This window comes from Trichechus manatus, unplaced genomic scaffold (genome assembly GCF_000243295.1).
Source record: "Trichechus manatus latirostris isolate Lorelei unplaced genomic scaffold, TriManLat1.0 scaffold00102, whole genome shotgun sequence".
Lineage (NCBI taxonomy): Eukaryota > Metazoa > Chordata > Mammalia > Sirenia > Trichechidae > Trichechus > Trichechus manatus.
In genome coordinates, this window is record NW_004444038.1 from 6,062,568 (window position 1) to 6,087,445 (window position 24,878).

Sequence of the window (24,878 nt, forward strand, 5' to 3'; positions counted from 1 at the left end):
AAACTCGTTGCTGTCAAGTCGATTCCAACTCATAATGACCCTATAGGACGGAGGGGAACTGCCCCATATGGTTTCCAAGGAGAGGTTGTGGATTCGAATTTTGACCTTTTGGTTAACAGCCAAGCTCTTAACCACTATGCCACATGATTTATTTTGAAAGATTATCTGATCACGACAATAGCAAAATGCAAAACGGATAATGCAGTGTTTTTCCTTCTAAAAAGGTCAAGGCTTCTCATTTATTATTCTGCCTATAATTTTGCAGATACTTTGTATATTTAATTCATTTTTTTCTTCGTATTTCCTCGTGGGATTATAAGATGATAAGAAAGAGGACGACATAGTTCCTTTTTGTTTGTTGTTTCATACAGACCATACCTAAATATGGGCTTGAATTAATCACAGGAGAATTTGTGTAAAATTATCCACCAGTTTTTCAGAATTACTCACCTTAGCCATTGTAAGAAATGAACTGCAGTTCTCAAGGGTGGTTTTCCAGACCAATTAAAATTTTTTCACACTTCTCTTTTGAGGTATACAGGATTAAATTATTAAATGACTTATTTTGCATTCAGACCTTCTGATGCTTACAGAAATTGACTGACTCCAGGCGGGTTAACAGCAAGGCGAAGGGCAATCTGGATTTTACTTTTCCTTCCAGTGTGTGCTCTACAACTGCCCAGCTCTCCAAAGTTTTCTAACACGTGTTTGTCCTGGATAATCATTCATTCAGCAAATACAGATGGAGAATCTAGTGCGTGCCAAACTTTAGACAGAGGGGGAAATGTAGTAAAGAGTCAAGCTCTCCAGGAGCTTAAATTCTAGTTGGCCATGGGGGGAAAGGCATCCCCACACCAAAGAATAAATGAAAGAATGAATAACCCACTGGCATCGAGTCGATTCCGACTCATAGCGACCCCATAGGGTTTCCAAGACTGTAAATCTCTACCGAAGCAGACTGCCACATCTTTCTCCCAAGTTGCTGCTGGTGGTTTCAAACCACGGGCCTTTCAGTTGGCAGTCAATCGCTTTAACCACCGTGCCACCAGGGCTCCTTGAGGGAATGAATAAGCATGATAAGTTCAGAGTGGTAAGGGCTAGGAAGAAAATAATACAACTTGTTAGTGTTGATGTACTCCCATTGCAGAGTGCCTCTGCTTGCATTGTGTATAAACTTTTACAATGGGCATCACGAAAATGGCTCGTGTCTTTCTTCCACGTTGTTTTGATAGAGTTCTTGGAGGCATTCCTCAGCGTTTGCATGCTTTCACTTTGGTGCCATTTGAACTTTCTAAAGGGTTGCATTGGATCCAACATACAAACACGAAGTGCCCCACTCACATAAGCTGATTTTGTAAGCCCAATAACTTTTTTCCCCCTTTCTTTCTTTTAACAAAGATAAAAGACAAAAAGTTTTCTTTCTACACATTTTATAATGAGAGCATTGTGAAAAGGTTACATAAGCTGCTTGGGCACAGTCGGTTTCAATTATGTCTGCAGTGTTGCAAAGAAAATTCTCCGTCTTACAGTTTCTGTTTTAATAATGAAGTCTTTCTGGGTATTTATTTCATGCTACAGCACTGAGGTAAAGAGAGCTTGACGGGAAACAGGAGGATGTTCAAAACCAGAAAGGCCCAAGCGCAATCTACATAGCATGGGTTTGCTAAGTCAACCGGTGCCAGGAAGCCTGTGGAAGACGCATTGAACGAAGCTGTACCAACATGAGTTCTGAAAATGAAATAGGGTAGTTAGCAACGGGTCCTGCTTGATGTACTCAGCATCCAAAAACCTAAGAAAAAATAAATTCGGATAATTTCCATATTTAAAAAAAATGAGGATAAAACATGGAAGAAGAGAAAGTGACAGGGAGAGGAAATTCTCTCATTCTCGCTCGTGAGCATGCGCGCGCACGCACGCACACGCACACGCACACTTTAATACACTTTGGGCCATTAAGCAAGGTGAAATGGCTCAAATAGATATTATATGGAAATATTCCTTGCTTTTCTAGCTGGAGGCTGGTGGTAATGGTGGTTTTGACCTACGGAAGCAGGCATCCCCACGAGGGAAATGCGGTAATGTTTCTAGACCCTGGAGCGGGGCGTGAGTGGCTTAGGGTGTAGACTAGAGGCAGGCAGACCAGAGTTTAAAATTCAACTCTTAATACTTACGAGCTGTGCTATCCTGGGCAATTTACTTTATCCTGCTAAGCTTCAGTGTTCTCAAATATAAATCGCTGGGGGTGATGATTTAGTCTTCATAGGTTTTCTGTGAGAACTTAATAAATTAACGTACGGAGCCCTGGTGGCGCAATGGTTAAGCACTCAGCTGCTAACCAAAGGTTGGCGGTTTGAACCTACCCAGCTGCTCCAAAGGAAAAAAGACCTCCCAGGAATTACAGCCTAGGAAACCCTATGGGGCAGCTTTACTCTGTCACTTGGGGTCACTATGAGTCACAATCAACTCAATGGCACTTGACTACAACAACAACAATAAATTAATGTCCCCATAGTCCTTTATGCAGGGCCTGGTACAGAGCACCCACCTGATAAGTCAGCTTTGCTTACGTCTCTGTATCTATAGTTCTCAGCCACCGCTTCTTGTTCCTCCAGGTTCGATGTAAGACCCGCTATAAATTTATCACTTTGGTCCCATTTAAAATAAATTTAATTTAGGAAAGCAATTACATACATTAAAAAGGCAGCAAGGTAAATGTGGAAGTGAGAGGGAGAAAAAAATGTTGATTTGACAGAGCTGGGGAAATAGCCAGCTTTAAGAAGATGAACTTGAACTCTTCACTCATGTCTAAAACAATCTAATTGCATGGAATCAAGACAGAAAATAGATAAACCCGGCTTAGCAGCAGCTTGCTGCTAAAAGATTTAGCTAGTTTAACGGACGATGGGCTGTGGCCATTTCACAGTGGCGGTGTCCTGAGCTGTGTGGACTGAGGTAAGTTTGAAGGACAAGGGGAAATATAGTCCCACTTGGCTCTGCAGGGAGGCTACCCCTGGAGTAAGGAGGAAGAACTCAAAACTACACCAGGTAAGTCCCAGCTGGAAGAAAGGGAATGCTTCTCTCTCAATGAATAGAAGATTTGGGGAGCATGAATTAATTTGAAATATGTCAATGATTGTCTCATTAAAAAGGGGATTAATAGACTTATTCTAGGTAGAAACTAAAGGAGAATCAAGGTTTTGCTAAATTGAAGACAGAACTGTTAAACTTGGAACTTTCCAGAGCAGGCTAATTCCAGAGGTCATAAACTTCCCATCAATGAGCTGATCAACAGGGTCTGGAGACCACTGGACAAGGGTGGTAGAGAGAATTGTGTAGCACTGGGAAGGAGGTTGGACAAGATGACTATAGGGTTCCTTTCAGCCCTGAGGCTCTGGTCTGTTGATTCAGATGTAACCCACTAGAAGTCCATTTAAGCAGAATTTCTTTTGCTGCTCCCTCATTACATGAAGCGACAGGTTCAGTTCAGTAAGCAGTGACTGAAACTTACTGTGTGCCAATTCTAGTGCTAGATATCGGAAGCTCAGACACAGTCACTAATCTTGAAGAACTCCCTGCTCAGTGGGAAAAAATGCAAACAAATACACCACCGAACAGCAGGATAAGTGGTATAATAAAACTTACCATGGAAGAGAGTCAAGGATAGGGTAGCAAGAAAGGCTTACTAGGAAGAACTATTTGACCTGGGCTTTATACTGTGAATGAGGCTAAATAATAAGAAAACCAGCTGGTTTCAGGAATTAGAGGTTGAATGTCTGGGAATATACATATCCAGTGTCATATACATCAGCAACTCCAGCTTTAGATCTGGACATTTACCACTGGGTTCAGGATGATGACAATGATAATGAAGACCTACAAAATCTTCAGATACCTTTTTCAGGAGTTTGTTGTTGTCGTTAGGTGCCGTCGAGTCGGTTCTGACTCATAGCGACCCTATGTACAACAGAACGAAACACTGCCTGGTCCTTCACCATCTTCACAACGGTTGCTATGTTTGAGTTCATTGTTGCAGCCACCATGTCAATACATCTCGTTGAGGGTCTTCCTCTTTTTCGCTGATCCTGTACTTTACCAAGCATGATGTCCTTCTCCAGGGACTAGTCCCTCCTGATAACATGTCCAAAGTATGTGAGATGAAGTCTTGCCATTCTCGCTCCTAAGGAGCATTCTGGCTGTACTTCTTCCAAGACAGATTTGTTTGTTCTTCTGGTAGTCCATGGTATATTCAATATTCTTGGCCAATACCATAATTCAAAGGTATCAATCCTTCAGTCTTCCTTATTCATTGTCCAATTTTTGCATGCATATGAGGCAATTGAAAATATCATGGCTTGGGTCAGGTGCACCTTAGTCCTCAAAGTGACATCTAGGCCTCCCAAAACAAACGAGCGGGGTTCTAAATATTTGAAAACAATAAGGGCTTTTTGCTATCTTCAAACAAATGTCAGATTCACTGTGTCCCAATGCTTCCCAAGCATTATAGCTGACTAGCAGGTGACAGAGATTGTAATATCTTTCTCTTGGAGAAAGTTTTACGTTTTCCCATCACAAAGGCCAGGAGCCCCGTGTGGCTTGGAATTAAATTTATCAAGGGTCTCAAATTTGATCTGCTGACCTTATCTCCTGATGGCATCACCCATACAGTAAATTGTAGATTTTCGTGTGTTTGTTGGAAGTATTAATTTGTTAAATGTAAAGCTTTTAAATATACCACATTACTCTTACCCAGTTTTGACTTTAAAAAAAAAATTTTAATATTGTGGAACCTTCAAAAAATGTCCTTCAGCACTCTGTCATTAATACTCTTCATTAAGGAACTCTGAGAAGTAGAATACAATTGACGGTATAAAAAAACAAGCAAAAACCCATTGCCTTCGAATCGATTCCAACTCATAGCCACCCTATAGAAAAAGGTAGCACTGCCCCATAGGGTTTCCAAGGAGTGATTGGTGGATTCAAACTCCCAACCTTTTGGTTAGCAGCCAAGCTCTTAACCACTGGGCCATCAGGGCTCCATTGAAGGTATAAACCAGGGAAATGACTTGAGTATTGGGAAGTGGAATTTAATTCAATTCGAAGCAACAAATATTTAATGAACAGCTACTACGTGAAGGTGACAGGTGTCGGGAACAGAGCAGTGGACAAGACCGTCCCAGTTCTGTCCGCAGGGAGTTTTAATCAGCAGACATTCCAGATATCACACGAACGATTGTCAATTAGAACCAGTTGTGAAACTACAACTAGAGAGCATAGTAGATTGGGTTAGAGGAGGATTTAATCCAGTCCGGAGGGTCTGAAAAGGCTTTCCTGTGGAAGTAGCTTTAAGCTGGGACTTTAAAGCTGAAGAGAATTTAATAAAGTGAAGGAGGATTTGGTTCTTGGGAGAGAAAACCCGAGTTGGAAAGGCCTCTAGTAAGAGAACATGAACTTCGAGCAGTTAGTTTAAAAGTCAGTGAAATGCTCTGTACTTCTGAAGAATGAAGCAAATAATGCTTGACTCTTTTATTGCTGTTCACCGCCTGCACGCTCTGCATTTACGATCATACCGGATCTGAGTTCCAAAATCCCTAGAGACAAAATTGCTCAAAATAGATCCTATGGATCAGTTAGATTTTATTGGTGACGAGTGAGGTCACAATCCTGCCGAGATTCACCAGGAAGGAAAATAGACTCCACCTCTCAATTCTCTTTTCCGTCTGGTCCATTCCGACTCACAGCGACCCTGTAGGACAGAGTAGAACTGTCCCATAGGGTTTCCAAGGCTGTAAATCTTTATGGAAGCACACTGCCACATCGTTCTTCCTCGGAGAAGCTGGTGGGTTTGAACCGCTGATCTTTCGGTTAGCAGCCCAGTGCTTTAACCACGGAGCCACAGGGATCCTTATTAAGGTGTGGCTCTAGAAGTACATATGCAGTGGGAGTTTATTGTGGCCGTATTTGGAAATTACAATCTGCCACACACCTCTTCTTGGGGGAAGCAGTAGGCTACACTACGGTTTTCTCTCCTTGCTTTCTCCACTTAACTCTGCATCCTATAGATCATTTCTTTGCAGTATATAAAGATAATCCTCATTTCTTTTTACAGCTGCATAGTGTTTAATCAGCTCTCTATTTATGGACATTTAGGTTGTTTCGAAGTCTATTGCTATTACAAAAGTGCTGTAATGAATAGTCTGAAACACACCTCTTCGTATGTACCAAATTCCTAACACTGCAGTAGTAATATTGCGATTGATTATGACTTCCTTGTTCCTGCTTCTCTTTTGTACGTCTCTCCAATGCACATGTGTTCTATTTATGATGAGAAATCATTCAGTATACAAATACTTTTTTGGTGCCTTGCTGGGACAAGTAAGAGCAGCACAGCTCGGTAAAATTTTTATATTTCTCTAGCACTGTCACATGTATTATTTAATTTAGTTCTCACAATAGCTTGTAGTATAGGCAGAGAAGGTTTCAATCCCAATTTTTCAGATGAGGGAAACACATACGGAATAGGAAGTCACTCACCCAGGGGCCCCCGCCTGGGGAGTCATGGAGCCGCACCGTGAAGTCAAGTCTTCTGTCTCCTGGTATGACTATCCCTGACTAGCTGTATATTTATATCCAGGCTTTAGAAAGGTGTAAAGAAAGGTGTCTACCACTGCCGATGCTGCTACCCACAATGTCATTTATTCAGTACCAGAAAATTCCACAAATCACTCAAGGATTTTTCTTGTTGCCTGTGGGAATTCTTTACATACTTACCTTGTCCGGGATAGGTTGTTTTTGTTGTTGTTGGGTGACATCAAGTCGGTTCTGACTCATAGTGACCCCATGTACAACAAAATGGAATTCCGTCCAGTCCTGCATCATCCTCATGATCACTGTTATGCTTAAGCCTATTGTTGCGGCCACTGAGTCAATGCATCTGGTTGAGGGTCTTTGTCTTTCTCTCTGACCATCTACTTTACCAAGCATGGTGTCCTTCTCCAGCGACTAGTCCCTCCTGATAGTCCAAAGTACGTAAGACTAAGTCTTGCCACCCTTGCTTCCAGGGAGCACTCTGGCTTAGGGAATAGCTGCAAATACCTAACGCACACCTCAGGAAGGTTTCTCTAGTTGCCTAGAATCCTAGAAACTCACCACGTCTCCTTAGTTGCTAGTTTGGGGATGAGGTAAACGTCTCTTGCTTCTAGGATAGGCGGAAGAAGAAGTCAAATGTCTACATACACTTTGGCCCTCAGTGGGGAACATTTTGACTTGACAACAGTCCTGTTCTGTGTGTACTGCTCTGATATTTGATAGTGAGAGCAGCAGAAGTGAAGGAAGTGTGTTTGTGGGGGGAGGGGTGTCCAAACATGAGGAACATGAGAAAAGAGAAATGAGGGAGGAAGGAAGGAAGGGAGGGAGGAAGGAAGGGAACAGGAAAGAAAAGTAATACAGAAGAAAGGAAAAATAAATAAATTGGTTAGTTTTTGATTCAATATTGATTTAAGCCTCTTTATTTGGCACAAGGGATGCCCCTCTTCCCACTAAATTCATAGTTCTGTCCATCTCAGAGTTTCAACCAGTAAGAGATTTAGCGTCTTCAAGAGCTCGAACAGCTTTGTATCCTCATTCCTGATAAAGCCGAGCCCACACCTCCCCGAGTAAAACATCCGAGACGTTACAAAGATGCCTCCAAACCTGAGAAGGAAGATTAGGAACAGTCGTTCCCAGTCGTGGCCCAAGTGGTAGTCTCTTAGTTTATGTGCTTAGATAATGGGCTTTATCTCTCTCTCTTTTAGTTTAGTTTCCCATTTTGGATATAACTGGCATAGTCAAACTTTGAAGGGACAACGCGGTTTACAAGATCGGAGTAATGATTTGCTGATGTTTACAATACCTTTGCTCCACACAGTTGAACTTTGAACAAGTTTTATGCAATGGTCTCATTGCGCCATTGCAGCCAGGATCCCAAGATCACATTCTTGGAGTGATAATTGACTCTTACTGCGGGCTCAAGGAAGCAATTTAGTTGCTAGGCACATCATTTCCCAATATGCAAAGCAGGGAAACTAATTCTTGCCACCCTCTACCTACGCAGGATCTTAGGGGTGGTGAGCATTGTTTCGAAAAGGCAACATTACACCCATGTTTTTATTTTTTTTGTGGCTCGTGTTCACATCAGTCAGAACTTATTGGACACATCTATGTGTTCAGCATTGTGAAAATGCAAGTCTAGCATGAAAGAATTGCAACAACAGAGAGGCATAGAGCTGGGATAAATATTTTGATCAAGGAGATACTTTCATTCACTCTCCTTGGCAACATCTGGCGTTTTTCAAGGGAGTCTGGCTTTTCTTGCTGGTTCTAAACCATTGGTGATTGTTTTCAAAGTTTCTCAACTGATTTCTGTGAAACTGGCTGAAATCTGCCTCTACCTGGAGAAAGAAAAGGACTCCGAACAGTAACTGAAGGAACACTAGGAGGTACAGAACGTCCAGAGGTGGGAGAAATGTGACCTCACTCACATTCCTGAATTCCTGCCTGAACTCTCTGCATTCCGAGAAACCAACCTGACCAGCTCCTGCCAGAATATCACTTGAGAACTTTATTAGTCCGCTAAAGCACATACTTTAGAGGTAGCTTAGTATGCCAGTGTTTCTATTATAATACCCTCTTAATAAAAGGGTTGTTTAGGCAATCTTGGTTGAAACCGTGCCTCTCCGTCTTCTATTTTTAAAATGATGCATGGACTTAATCCAGCCTATTTCCTGGACTTGGACTATGACAATCATTGTTGCCTTTGGGTGAAGATTTTTTTTTTCCCCATCACTACACAAACATGCATGAATAGTTACAATATTCTGAAACGATCTTTCTGAGCTACTCACTCTGGCTTTCGTTAACGTTCTATTGTTCTCAAGCAGTAGACGCTAAAGAGTATTTCTCCTCCAAATGAGTACCTGTAACATGTCTTCTAGCATTTTGTAAGGTTTGGAGAGGAAAGCAGTATAATAATTAGCATTGCAAAAACTGTTCATTCTCATTTTTATTTATTAAGCAAATGTTCTTGGAAAGACCCTGAAATTATCATTTGTATACAGTCATGTGCCGCATAATGTCTGTTCAGGCAACATCCAACAGCATGTAGGTCTGTGGTCCTATATAGCTTTGCTAAGTGTATACGGTATATATGGCTAAGTATATATGACTAAGTATATACGCATGTCTGGACCCAGAAAGAAAGGGGCAGAGGAGGGAGCAAGGGAATAGGGAGAGGGGGCCAGGGAGTCCCTTGCAGATACTGGGACAAGTCATTGGAGGTCAATGAGCCTTGGCAAGGCAGGCTAAGTGGCTGAGCAGCTGCCGCGCTCGGGTGGAACCTCTGCAACCTGCTCGTGGCATTGAGTGAGAGGATGCTCTTCCCAGTTGGGTTAGTGCAGCTGCCTTCTGGAGGGATGCGGGGAAGGTAGACATTCTGGGGAAGGGACCAAGAGGCAGGGGATGCAGGAGGGCTTCGGAAAGGGCATGGAGTGAGGGATCCAGGGCCAGAGAAGAGGGACAGGAGAGGCGCCCTGGAGAAGTCACTGAATTTGGGGAATTTGAGAGGTGGGTAGAGGCTGAGGACGTGTATATACTTTGCTAAGTAAAATGGTGTTCACACAATGTCCAAATCACCTAACATTCTATTTCACAGAATGTACCATGGACATTAAGTGATGCATGACTGTATCATATATACACAGATATTCTTGGAATTTTACTCAGATTTTCTTTTTTTTTTTGCATAAACTTTTAGTGCCTTAATGCTTACATCTGCATTTAGCTAGCCTTCTGAAAATTAATAGAACCAGCAAAAATAATCAAATTATGAACAATTTAAATGTAGAATTTTGAACATACAAGGCCGTTCTTTTTCATTTTTCTCTGCTCTACTTTTACCTGAAGTCCCAAAGATTTAAGGACATGAAAAAGAAATCTAAATTACAAAATAGTTTCATCTTAGTTTTTATCCCTTCCTTTTTTTCTCCTTTAAGAGTATAGACTCAATTCTGTGCACTCTGGTGCATAGATAGTGCTCAGAGTTACTCCCCAACGGCAGCCGTTGTAGGGATGCCCGTTGCTGTTAAGTCTTTTCCAACTCATAGTGACCCTACAGGACAGAGTAGAAGTGCCCCATATAGTTTCCAAGGAGAGGCTGGTGGATTCCAGCTGAAAATCTTTTGATTAGCAGCCAAGCTCTTAACCACTGCACCACCAGGGCTCCCTTGTAGGGATACCTAGGAGAAAAGAATAATAGGCTTGGGGTGAGACCCTGCTGCAAAGAGGAACAAGGACACCCTGCTTCCCAAAGGATGTCACTGACCACAGGTGTAGCCAGCCTCCTGGTGAAGCAGTAAACTCTCTAGTACTGAGAGATGGAGACATGTTATTTTGCTGGTCAACTGCAACTATCAAGATATATCTTCTATTTTCAACCCTTGGTGAAAACCTCTTAAAAATGTACCCTACCTTAATAAGCAAAAACTCATGGATATTGTTATGCATTGAATTGTGTTCCCCCAAAAGATATGTTAAAGTCCTAAACCCAGAACCTGTGGATGTAACCTTGTTTGGAAATAGGATCTCTGAAGATGATATAGTTGACATGAGGTCATGATGGAGCAGAGTAGATCCGAATCCAATCTGGATGGTGTCCTTATAGAAAAGGAGAAGAGACGCAGAGGAACAAAGGGAAGATGGCCGTGTGAAGACGAGGCAGACATGGAGTTATGCTGCAGCTGCAAGTCAAGAAATGTCTAGGACTGCCGGAAGGTGGGAGAGACGAGAAAGGACCTTTCTCTAGAGCCTTCAGAGGGAGCATGGCCCTGCTGACACACAGAATTCAGACTTCTGGCCTGAGGAATTGTGAGACAATAAATTTCTATTGTTTTAAGCCACCCACTTGGTGGTATTTTGTGGTACTTTGTTACAGAAGCCCTAGGAAACGAATGCAAATATCATTTAATCTTTTTGTTTGCTGAATGAATCATCATACAATGACCATAATTATCATTCTGAACGTCAAATATCACCGTATAACACACAGGGCTGTGTTTCTCAGTGTGGTCTCTGGACCACCGGCATCAGCACGGCTCGTGGAGATATTTCAGAATTCCACCAAAGAAGCAACAAATCAGAATTCCTGGAGATGGGGGGCCCGGATTTTTAACAAATTTCTGATAATTCAAACGCTCACTGTAAGCGACTGAAGTTTGACTGTAGCGTAAGGAGACACCACCATAAGGAAACTACGGCGTGAAGAGTGGGAGGCGCAATAGGAATTAGAGCCATTCCACTGTGGAACGGGAACCTTGCACGTTACAACCCACTCTGGGGGATTGGAGACAAGTGGTGTGTGATGGCGTAATTGGTCTTGATTTTAAAACTTACATGCAAAGAAGCCCCATATACTGAGTAGTATATTAAAGACTTTCTGTTGCGTGGTGACAGTCGCCGGATATCTATCAAAATATCTTCTATTTGACCCTCAGCTCTCTTCTCAACTGAAAACAAAGAAGCCTCATGCAAAAAGAAGAAGTCGGAAGTGAATGTCTTCCCTCTTAGCTTAGGGGATCCATTATCTTGCACTGAAGAGTAAATGTACTGCCACACGAAGCGGACAATGGCATTATGATATCAATCGCACTAATCTGAAATAGAAAGGCAAGGTAGGCAAAAGGCTCCCTGCACCTTTCCATAATCCACTTTCTCCTGAACCAATCCAAACTGAATTGAAAATAGGCCTCACTAACATCATCTTGGAACACATGTGACTAGGTCCAACCTGAAACTTTCAGTTCTTTAGTTACCTGATTTGAGAGTACTGTCTAACCCCGTTGGCCACTACCTCCTTCTTGAACACTCTCTTCTCTTTGTTCTCCAAGACACCATATCCTCCTGATTTTCCTATTTCTCTGTTGCTTCCTGTTAATCTTCTGTCTAAACTCTAAGTGTTGAAGCTCTTTAAAGCTTGTCCTAAGCGCTTTCCTCTCCTCCCTCTATAGCTTCTCCCTACTTACCTTCATCAACAATTGAGTGATTTAAATTTCCATCCAGTCACAAATGACTTTTAAATTCCTATCTCTACTCTGAGCTCCAGACTTGTGTCTCTCACTCAAAATCTTCACCTGACTGTCTCAAAGGCATCTCAAACTGAATAAAGTTATGATCTTCCCTTCACTTCATTCCTAACTTGGCCCTTCTCTACTGTTTCCTATGACTAAACGGCTTCTCCATCTATGCAATTGCTCATCCTTAATTATTTTTTTCTCCTCACATCCCATATCTAATCATCAGATTCTGCCTTTTTTTTCTTCCTAAACATTGTCAGCATTTCTCTACTTATCTTCAACTCCCCCACCATCCTTGTCCAAGCACAATCATTTCTCACCTGGACTAATGCAATGGTCTCTTAATCGTTCTCTTTGTATCCTTGGTCTACAGTAATCTTTACATCACAGCCAGAAAGAGTTTTGGAGAAAGACTTGACATCCTCCTTTAAATCTATTTACTGGCTTTCTAAGTTCAAGTCCACTATTCCTCCTGGGGTCTACGAGGGCCTTAGTGATAGAGCCCTGGCTACTTCTGTACTCTCGTGTTGAGACACTCTCCTCTCCTTCACTAAACTCTAACCAAACCAAACCAAACCAAACCCATTGCTGTTGAGTCAGTTCCGACTCATAGCGACTCTATAGGACAGAGTAGAACTGCCCCATAGGGTTTCCAAGGAGCGGCTGGTGATTTGAACTGCTGACCTTTTGGTTAGCAGCCAAGCTCTTAACCATTGTGCCCATACAGTTCCCTCTGCCTAGATTGATCTTCATTTCTTTCACTAGCTAATACCTCATATTTCTTTACATCTCAGATCAAATGTAATTTCTTCAGAGCAGCCATTTTACCCATAAGACCAAATCAGATTCTCCATTATAAACTCTTATAGAACCTTGTGGAACCAGACGTTTTTTTCTTCTTATCTTGTCACAGTTGTCACATAAGTATTTCTTTAAGTATTTAAGTATTTCTGATTATTTGATTAATGTCTGCTTCTCTCAGGGGACTGTAGTTCCTTGAGGGCAAGGAATTCTAATAATGCTTGTTTTTGCCCCGATTAGAATCACGGCAAAGCAATCCTGGGAGAATCGGTGCTCAGCAAAGACCCGTGGCATGAATGACAAAGACAGGTACTCACAGCAACAAGCAGATCCCCTTCACCAACAGCATCACTGTAAACTGAACTTACCTTGCTGTCCTTCTTCGGATTCCTCTACTTTTGCTCACATAGACTGCTCGTTTCTGCCAGGGTCATCTTACCTCACTGAACGTATGCTATGAGAAAGGCGACAGATAAGGAAGCTCAAAGGCACATGCATGAAAGCTAAGCAATCTTAACAAGGAGACAGTGTGTGGATTAGATTCGCCAATATTATTATTTTAATGTCTGGACTTTTTACATCTGTTCCTGAATGAGATTGGACCATAATTTTGATTGATCATATTTTACTTTTTTTGATTTTGATGTCAAGATTTCACTAGCCTTAAAGCATGATTTGGGGAGTGTTCTCTTTTTTTTGTATTTTCTGGAAGAGTTTGTATAAGTTTGAAGCTTGAAAATGTGGAAGAATTCTCCTGTAAAACTGGGTGGGCCTCTTGTTGTTTTATAGGAAGTTTTTCAACTATTGATTCAATTTGTTTAATACTTATAAGAATATTAAGGCTTTCTGATTCGAATACAGTTTTGGTATATTTGTAGAAACTTTCCCAATTTTTAAAAATTTTGTAATTTTTAAAAACCTTTTTAATCAGTACTTATGCTCCCATTTGAACCCCATATATTGACTATTACAGCCGTCTCCCTACTTTTCTTGGTCAATATTGCCAGAGGTTTATTTTGTAGTCTTTTTAAAGAAACCCTTTTGACATTGTTGACCTTCCTGTTGTATCTTTGAATGCTATTTTATTAATTTCTGCTTTTACCTTTCTTATTTCTTTCTTTCTACTTTCTAGGCTTCTACTATTTTACTTCTGTAAATTCTTAAATGAGAAGTTTAACCTATTATTTCATTATTCTTCTTTTCTATACGTGTTTAACACTCTAAATTTCCCTTCAAGTCTTTCTTCAACTATGTCCCACATACTTTAATATGTACTATTTCTATTAATGTTTAGTTTTAATTTTCATTTTGATTTCTTAGAAAAAAAGTTTTTTAATTTCTGAATATATGCAGCTCTAAAAGTTACGTTTCTCAATTGGCAAGTTATGTGATAGACGTATTCACACACACACAAGAAAGGGCAGCTGCTGACGCTGCTTATGGACAACCAAACACTTCATGGGATTTGGTTTCTTGGTGTGGATTTTTGGGTAGTGGCTTCATGGAACATCCCAATTAATTGGCCTAATAACGTGTTTAGTGCTTTTGTTCTACCTCCTAGTTCATTGTGTAGTGCCGTGATCTTAAAAGCTTGCAAGTGGCCATCCAAGGTACGGCAATTGATCTGTATTTGCCTGGAGCAACAGAGGAAGAAGGGGAGTCAGGAATAGAAGGAAGAAATGGAGTATCTGGCTAATTGCCTCCATGAACAACTGCTTCCTTTGCCGTGAGACCGGAAGAACTGGATGGTGCTCGGCTACCATTACTGAACATTTTAATCACTAGTCTATAGAAGAATTCTGATCAAAAGGGAGAAAATACAGAACAGAATTTCAAAATCTCATGAACTCCAGAGCTGCTGGAGCCATGAAGGCTGGATGAACCCCCAAAACTATTGCCCTGAGATAATCTAAACCTTAAAGCAAAAATATTCCCTGAAGTCTTCATAAAACTAAATAATAGTTTAGTTTAACTAGTAAAGAATATCTGCCTTGAGCATTGTGCTCTTTTAAGAGCCATCTGTTTGGGATCAAATTGACAACAGCAACTCAAAAGATTAGATAGGGAACTTATGGGGCAATGAGTTTATGTTAATGAAGGAGGAACAAGTCAGAGAGGAGGATGAGAATGGTTGCACAACTCAAAGAATGCAATCAATGTCACTGAATCGTATGTGTGGAAATTGCTGAATGAGTGTAAATTCTGCTGTACCTATCCTCAACAACAACAACTAAGTATATATGTATATATAAAATTAAGGAAAATACCTAAGAGAAAACAAACAGAAAAAATATTGACACCAAAGACTTAGTAATGGATATAGACTACAGACTAGAACTTAACAGAAATCTAAACACGAATGCAACAAGCTAATAGTTTATAAAATAATTTCTTTTTCTTGCTTCAGTCCTGTTTAAGCTGACTTTTAAATTAAACATACTCAAATTGTAAAAAGAAAAAGAAAAAAGAAAGGAAAGTATATTTCTCCTAGTGATTTCCAACTTGATTGTAGTGTAGTTGGAGAGTGTAGCCTATTTTATACTAAGTATTCGACATTAATTTCGCCTGATTTTGTGGTATCCAAACCGTCGCTGTGGAGTCGATTCTGACTCATAGCGACCCTGTAGGACAGAGTAGAACTGCCCCATAGGGTTTCCAAGGAGCAGCTGATGGATTCGAAATGCCTAGCTTTTAGTTAGCAGACAAGCCCTTAACCACTGCGCCACCAGGGCTGGTATAGTTCATGGTATTTATGTAAATGTTCCTTGTAGCAATGCAAATAATGGTATTCTCAAATTGTTGAGCAGAGTGTTCATTATATCCCTTTAAACCAGCTATTAATCGTGCTGTTCACGTCTCCTCTGTCTGTACCGATTATGTTCTGCCTGACCTTTCAACCTCTAAGAAAATTATGTGCCTATATCCAACTCTGGGAATGGGTTTGCCTATGTTTCCACGTAATTCTGTCAATTTTGGGTTTCTACGTTTTGAGGCAATTTTATTACATCCATAAATGTTTAGATTTTTTAAATCCTTCTGGGCAATTAAAACTTACATCATAATATAATGATCCTCTTTGTAATAATGACATGTCTTTTAGCCTTTTTTGCTGATATCACTATCACTATGCCAAATTTCTTTTGCTTGTTATTTGCCAGGTATACATTTTTCAGTTAATTACATGAGCATTTCTAGATTCTTAGGCTTTAAGCTTATCTCTTGCAAAGGACATGTCATTCATTTTTTAAATCCCATCTGAAAATTTCTGTCCTCTTACCTGGCAAATTTATTCCTTAGGATTCCTAATATATATACACTGATTTCCACCAGGTCGTTTAATGTTTTCGATTTGTCAGTCTGATTTTTGTATCTTTCGTTTCTTTTTTCTCCTTTCCTGCATGTATTTTATGGATTAAATTTTTTAATATCCATTGTTTTCCTCTCAGCAGGGACACTTAAAAAGTCTAAAATCAATATATTTAATATATCTACCCTTCTCATGAGCAAGACAAAGTCCCTAGAACACTCTCTTATTACCCCCCACCTCTCTTTCATTCTATTCTAGTCCACAGAATCTCATATTATTAATTTTAACCCAATGCGTTAGATATTGTAAGGATTGTTTTACAAGCTAATGTGGTTTTAGACTCACTCACATACTCACCAGTGTATTTGCTCAGCTTGCCTTTCTCTGGAATGCTTTTCATTCTTTCTGAAGTTGATCCTACAGAAGTTCTTTTAGTAAAAGTCTGTGGTTGTAAATTCTTTCAGTTGTTTTTCCAGAAAGTGTGATTATTTCACTCTTGATCTTGAGAGAGTTTTGCCATGTACAGAAATCTAAATTGACATTTGTTTTTTCTCATTCCTTTGAAGATATTATTCTGCATTCTTCTGACTTACAGCTTTGTTTCTTTTCTTTTTTTTTTAATCAGTTCTGGAAAATTCTCAGTTATTATCTCTTCCCTTTTTTTTCTCTCTTATATTCTCTCTGTTTTCTTGACTACATCATATTCTGCATCTGCTCTTCTGAAGTCTTTGAGAACTCCATCATTTATATTTTCTTCCCGTTCTCACTCATAGTGGCCTGTATCCTTATGGCATAATAATTTGTTTTTTATGGCAAGCTAATATTTGGACTAATTTAGTAAGGGGGAATTCCCAGGAATCTGGATTGAGGGTGATTTTCTCCACGGGTGATTTTGGCTTTAAATCTACTAGATGCCACCTTCCTGGAAAAATGTTCATACTTCCATAGCCTGGAGGTTCTCTGGGCACAGGGTAGTGTAAATTCGATCTCCAAACCTACATGAGAACAAGCTTACATTTCCATATTCTCAAGGGGAGGTTTTACATTTCGTTTTGAAGAAAGGACTGACCAGCCCCCACTTGAGAGTCACCTCATTAGCATAAACCCTCAGGTGTGATCTGGAGCCGTTATCCTTAAGAGACACTTCAACCACTGGGGAAATTCCAAGGTTTTTGACACTATCTCTCAAGAAGCAAGGACAAAGAACAAATTCTTCTGGTAAACTTAAGTGTAAACCCAATCGGGTGTTGATATTTTGTTAGCAGCACCGTAAATCACACTGACGCATGCATCTTTAACAGTTTCACAGAGGCAGAAGCTCAGCCTAGAATAGGGACTGCTACTCTGTTTGGCAAAAGGAAGGGCAAAGAGAGGAATCTGTTAACACTACCAACTATGAAGGATGCATATCCACTTAAAACCACAATTACGTGTGTGGCTTAAAACTGGGCATAATGGGGGCAAAGAACTCCCACTCGAAAATGGGTAGTGGAGGAATCAGTTCGTCTTGCCTCCTAGCTCTCTCTGGGGAAAATGGATGTGACTTTTACACAGACATGGTAGCTCTATGTCCATATACTTTCTCTTCTGTTTGGAGAAAAGTTTTCTGAAGAAGTGTCTAGATCATTCCATTTTTCTATGGACTCAAGAAAAGTACTTAACCAGTGACTGTCTGGGCCCAACGGGGAGAATACAGATCAAGCACAAGCAAAATCTGATGTCATGTTTTGACTAGGACTTCGAACTGGTTGGTGGCATGGTGGGTAAGAGCTTGGCTCCTAAACAAAAGGTCAGCAGTTAGAATCCACCAGCCTCTCCTTGGAAGCCCTATGGGGCAATTCTGCTTTGTCCTGTAGGGTCACTATGAGTCGGAATTGACTCGACGGTAGTGTTTTTTGTTTTTGTTTTTGTTTTTGAACAGGTTCATTCCAGTTCAAACCCCTGCTGAGAATTTGTATTTCCACCCCAGATATACTGAATCGGAATCTAACTTTTAAAAAGATCCCCAGGTGATTCTTATGTATAATGAATTTTGAGAACCACTGCTCTACTAGTGGTTCTCACTATTGGTCCATAACCGGCAACATTAGCATCGCCTGGGAACTTGTTAGAAATGCAAATTCTCAACAGAGGCCGGAACCTGAATGAACCAGTTTGAAGCCCTGGTTTTGACCTTTAGTGAAGTTGTGCAACTGCCTCTAAATATTTAATTACAACATGTGAATATTCTTCATAAGCACTAGTCTACCTTCCAAACGAATAAGCCTGTATTTCCTAGGTAGATTTGCTGGGTCTCGTCTTGTCTGTACCAGTCCTTCTAATTAGCCCCGCTCCTCAGCTCCTCACCACTTTCCCTTGGTGGGTACATATATGCTGCGGCCTATTTTCACCCAGGGCGAGGGAAAACAAGGAGTGTCCTCAGAGAAACCTTTCACAAGACTTTAAAGTCAGAGGAGTTTCCTTATGGAGAAAAGTGTGGGAAGCTTGAGACTCCTCAAAGTGCAGTGATGTACTTAATTGTTTATTTAACAAATATCTGCATGCCTATTATATGACAGGCCAAGGTTTTGGGAATTCAGCTGGGAATAAAATTATTACCTGTCTCACAGTGATTCCAATCCAGTGGGAGACACAGATAAACACATAATCACATGTGATTATATATAACTACATTATTACTACTGTTTGAGTGTTATTATCAAGGGGAGAGGGGCCAAGGAAGGCCACCCCAGGAGAAGACATTTGAGCTGTGTCTAAAAAGATGAGTAGAAGTCCCCATCATTCGGGAGGCACAGGAGGTGGTGGAATCCTTCCAGGCCAGAGAGAAAAGCATTTGCCAAGTCCCTAAACAGGAAGGACCACGGGCTGTTTGAAAAACAATGAGTACAACTGCATTGCCAGAGAAGGAGTTAAGAGGAGGGCAGGATTAGCAGAGATCAAGGAGGTGAAAATGGGTCAAACCTAAAGACAACCAGGCTTGATGAAGTAGGTCTTGTAGACCAAGGGGTTCTCAAACATGGCCCTGCCTGCACATCACCTGAAGAATATGATAAACTATAGAGGCCTAGGGTCATCCTTAGTTCATGAAGCCTGGTTCTCTTTAGTGTGTCTGCAAAACTTCACTTGTAGACCACATTAAGGACTTTTGAACTTAATTGTAATGTAATTGAAAAGTCATTTTGAGGCTTAAAAAGGACTGCTTTCTGGATCCTTTTTGAGCTACCTGTCTTGGGTGAGGAGCACTGGTGGCACAATAGTTAAGAGCTCAGCTGCTAACCAAAAGGCTGGGGGTTGATTTTCACCAGCCGCTCCTTAGAAACCATATGGGGCAGTTCTACTCTGTCCTATAGAGTCGCTATGAGTAGGAATTGACTCGATGGCAATAGGTTCTCTTGGGTGCCGAGTGTTGACCCACATCTCCACTCATGACTGAGAATGCCTTTGTCTGTGGGCCGCCTGATCCCTTGTCAATACACTTCAATCTGACCTTTCTTCCTCCTCTTTTCCTCCTGTCTCCTGTCTTCCTCCTTCCTCCCTTAAGTGACATATAACTAAATCATAAAATCAACATAATTTGTTAAAATCAGCATAATTCTTTGCATTTCCTTCAAAAGAACTATATTGGACATCTTGTGCCATGTCTAAAATTGTAGTAGAGCGAGAGGTTAAACTTAGACTATTACAGCCATTATTACAAACCCCCCTCCCCCACACACACAAAAAGAAAAAAACCAGACAGGAACCAAGACTGAGAGAGATTAGTGAGTTGGTCAGAGCTATTAATGCCAAATTCTGAATTCAAAGCCAAGTATTTTAATACCTTGACTGTTTTTTTTATTGCTACTACCATATTGCATTCCAGTCTTATTACTCAATGGAATGAAATTAATCCACCTTAATTTAATCACTTGGCCTAGGTATTTTCTATATGTTCCACAAAACAACTTCTTCCTATAGGAAAAACTGGCACAATACCTTGCCCATTCTAAGCTCTGCTCTCCCCAGCCCAGGGAAGAGTCGTCCTTTCTGTACCATGAGTGCAAATGTGTCCATCTGGAAAACCATGAGCTGGAATGTGGGAGACAAATCATTCCCACCTACTCCATGCCGACTTTTTTCACCCTTTACTAGTGGGTTAATGCCACTTTTCCTCTTGCCACAGTGACATCTCTCTTCCCTCAATGTGGATCATCTCAACTTGACTCCAAGAATTCATCTTTCCGATATAAACTCACTATCTTCCCTCCATGTGATATCAAAGTTGTTGCATTGACCCCAGTTGGTTGACTACATTTGCAGCGATCAAAGTGTCCCCAAAAGGCCCCTTGGAAAAAGATACCATGCACTTCAAACCAACTTTCATTGCTGCCTACGTTAGTTACAAAAAAAAAAATCTCTAAATCCTGTTGCTGAAATGAGAATAAAGAAGCCCTTTTGTCCATTATAGGCTTTTGAAGTGTCTTCACTCCTCTCTGCCTTAAGTTATCTTCTGTGTGTGAAAATCAGTGGGTATTGCACAGAAATACCCCAAGCTGTAATGACCCCAATGAGAGACTACGAGACCAGCAACATGACCCAAATCAAGAGCATTGCATCTGATTTTCAAATGGTGCTGGAGTTGGTTGCTAGTAGCTATACACCACTTTACCTGGTAAGAATAGAGGAAAGAAGTAAATGTATCTAATATTTGGAGAGTCTATGACCTTTTAATTCCATTTTACATTTGCAGTTTTCAAGTCTATGTGTTCATTTTTCTTTTCATGCATGCCTTGAATTATACCTTGACAGATGGTACATACCCAGTTCTTTTTTTTCTTTCTTCCTTCCACCTGTCCTTCCTTCCTGCCTTCTTCTTTCATTTTTTTCCAGATGTATGTTTCCCATTTGCTTATTTTTTCGAGTCACTGACGTATGGGTGGAGTTCACTTATTTTATATATATAATATTATATATGTATATGTATATATATATATGTATATGTATACCCGTTGCCGTCAAGTCGATTCCAACTCATAGTGACCCTATCAGACACAGTAGAACTGCTCCATAGGGTTTCCAAGGAGCAGCTGGTGGATTCACACTGCTGATTAGCAGCCAAGCTTTTAACCACTGCGCCACGAGGGCTTCATGTATATGTATGTGTATGTGTTTACGTATATGTGTATGTGTACATGTATGTATATGTATATAATCTGAGAGCTTTTATCTTTTATTAAGATATTTTAAACCACTCCCATTAATTTCTATAAAGGAATAACACCAACATATCAATTACGTTGTTTTCTGTTTCTTTTGTTATACCCTTTTTTTTTTTTAGCTGAATATATTTGATTTATTCAGTTGATGTGAAGTATTCTGCTTTTGTTACACTCTTTTTTTTTCTTTTTCCATTCCTGAATTTCTCTGTGACGCATCTCCATTATCCTCACTCTTACACCTTCCAGGCATAGCAAACATCTTTCATTTCCTCAGACACAGCATGCTCCTAGCCTTCTGCCTGGCACATTCTCCTCCCACGTCTCTCCTCACTGCCTTCACTTGGCTAATTCTTACTCATCTTTGAGTCCCACTTTAAATGATTTTGCCCTATGAGACATTCTCCCAGCTGTTTGCTACCATGGCACTCTGTACTTCATTGTCTTATATGATTACACATTGTGTCAAATTTCTTTGCTAGAGTATAAACTACTCAAGGACAGGGGTGGTCCAATAACCATTTAGCAAGGTTCCTGGGACGAAGGAAACTCAATAAATATTTGTTGAATAGTTGAATGAATAGATAATTAGTTGGAGATCCCAAAAAGCAAACCAATATTCAAAATGATAGAAAATAAGTATAGATTCTAGGGCATGAGTTTGATCTTTGTTCAGCAACAAGCTTACTTTTTTGCCTGAAATCAGCTAGTTGTCACCACACCCCATCTCAGATGGGTCCCTGTGAAATGCAGTACTGCAGCAAGGTACCATTTCCATTAGATTATCTTGGTATCTTGTGGATTAGGTTCTGAACTATGTCATAGGATCTCTCAGCCCTGTCGAGTCTGGCTCTGAGCTTGGTAGTCGGTGTTCAACCCCCACACCTCCACACAACTGCTCATCTACTGGGTGAAGAGGAAGAGACAATAATCTCTTTGACTGACTGCCCTTAGATATTGTGCATCTATAGATTTAGTTTTCCACTTCATAATAAGTCAGTCCACTAGAGGGCTCCACACCTGGGTCACATTGGTTTGATTTTTCATCGGCCTGCACGGTTGACCCTGGTGGCACAGTAGTTAAGAGCTTGGCTGCCGTCATGGATTGAATTTTGTTCCCCAAAAATATGTGTCGACTTGGCTAGTCCGTGATTCCCAGTGTTGTGTGATTGTCCACCGTTTTGTCAACTGATGTGATTTTCTTATGTGTTTTAAATCCTACTCTATGATGTTAATGAGGTGGGATTAGTGGCAGTTATGTTAATGAGGCAGCACTCAATCTACAAGATTAGGTTGTGTCTTAACTCAATCTGTTTTGAGATATGAAAGAGAGAAGCAAGCAGAGAGACGGGGCACCTCATGCTACCAAGACAGTAGTGCCAGGAGAAGAGACTGTCCTTTGGACTCAGGGCCCCTGTGCTGAGAAGCTCCTAGACCAGGGGAAGATTGATGAGAAGGACCTTCCTCCAGAGCTGACAGAGAGAAAAAGCGTTTCCCTGGAGCTGACGCCCTGAGTTTGTATTTCTAGCCTACTAGACTGTGACAGAATAAACTTCTGTTTGTTGAAGGCATCCACTTGTGGTATTTCTGTTATAGCAGCACTAGATAACAAAGACAGCTGCTAACCAAAAGGTCAGCAGTTCAAATCCACCAGCCACTCCTTGGAAACTCTATGAGGCAGAGCAGTTCTACTCTGCTCATAGCGTTGCTTTGACTCAACAGCAACAGTTTTTTTTGTTTTTGTTTTTGTTTTGTTTTGGCCCTCATGACCATTTCAAGAACCATCCTCTTGAAACGTGTTATTAAAGCAGTCCAATGTGGAAGTTCTCATAACTTCACATACACTATTTTTGAGGATGCACAGGAGAAATTTCACTTGTATATAAGTATCAGAAGAAAGGGTGCTCCTTCTGGCTGGTTCTTTATTTATTGTCTGTTTAATTTTATCATAATGCTGTTGTTGTTGTTAGGTACCATCGAGTCAATTCTGACTCATAGCAACCCAATGTATGGCAGAACAAAACACTGCCCAGTCCTGCATCATCCTTACAATCGTTGTTATGCTTACGCCCATTGTTGCAGCCACTGTGTCAGTCCATCTTGTTGAGGGTCTTCCTCTTTTTCCATGACCCTCTGCTTTATCAAGCATGATGTCCTTCTCTAGGGATTGATCCCTCTTAATAACGTGTCCAAAATATGTAAGACATAGTCTCACCATCCTTGCTTCTAAGAAGCACTCTGGTCGTACTTCTTCTAAGACAGATTTGCTCATTCTCTTGGCAGTCCATGGTATATTCAATATTCTTCTCCAACACCACAATTCAACGGTGTCAATTCTTCTTAGATCTTCCCTATTCATCCTCCAGCTTTCACATGCATATGAGGTGATAGAAAACACCATGACTTGGTGTGTCACGTTATGAATCATACATTCATCTTTGACTTGGCCACTAGGAAGCTATGAGCAAAATATATGGACCAGAAACTATGCATTTCTGTGTTCCAGCCTTACCTTGCTTATGTTCTTCTCTTTGCCCAGATTGCCTTAATCATTTTATCCTTTTTTGTGTTATGACTATTTTTGTGGAACTTTCTTTTTTAAAACTGATGAATTTTTAGAAGTCTCACTTTTCACTTTACATTCTTCTTCCCCTCAATATAATTAATAAAGGATTGATACTCACAACCTACGTCACCATTGTAATTATAATCTACAACCAAATGGAACATAAGCTTCTCCTCCCTTTTCACCTCCCTCCCTTCCTACTTTCCTGTCAGTGCGTGTATTCATCCGTATGTGAAATTCACTTCTCTGCTATAATATCAGTTTTATTTATTTCAAAGCTAAGGCTTCTATCACTGCTGCTTTGCCAAACGTTTCAGCTTGTCTCCTATTTGTAAAGCCCTGACTGGACAAAATATTTAGCTCTCAAATCTACTTGTATCTCAGAATGAAGGATACTCTGAGGACAGGCACAGTGATGTCTTTGCTTAGTCCCCGCTCACCTGATTCCTCACTTTGCAAACTGTCTTCTCCTTCTCCTTTATAAAAATAGCAAACAGCCTTCTTATACATCATTAAAATTTATTAAAAAAATTTTTTCACGTTTCTTTTGGCAAACACTACAATGTCCTGAGGTACTTATTATCACAGTCACTTTTTCGCCTGAGATAATTGAAACTCAGATGGGAAAATCATGCGTCTGAGATGTTGAGTGATTTGTTCGAGGTCACACAGTTGCTAAGAGGCGATTTAGTATCCTGACTGAGAGCATTATCTCCAGCTTTGGTGAGACCCAGGTTGAAGTCATAGCTTCCACTTTCTTCTGTAAGGCATCCTACTTAGCCTCTCTTTGTCTCAATGTCTATAATAGCAAATGTGGGTGACAGGAGAACCTGCTTTAGAGCTGTTATAAAGTTAAATGAGATCATGCATGTAAAAGGCTAAATTTCAGTGTCTGAAATGTAGTAAGC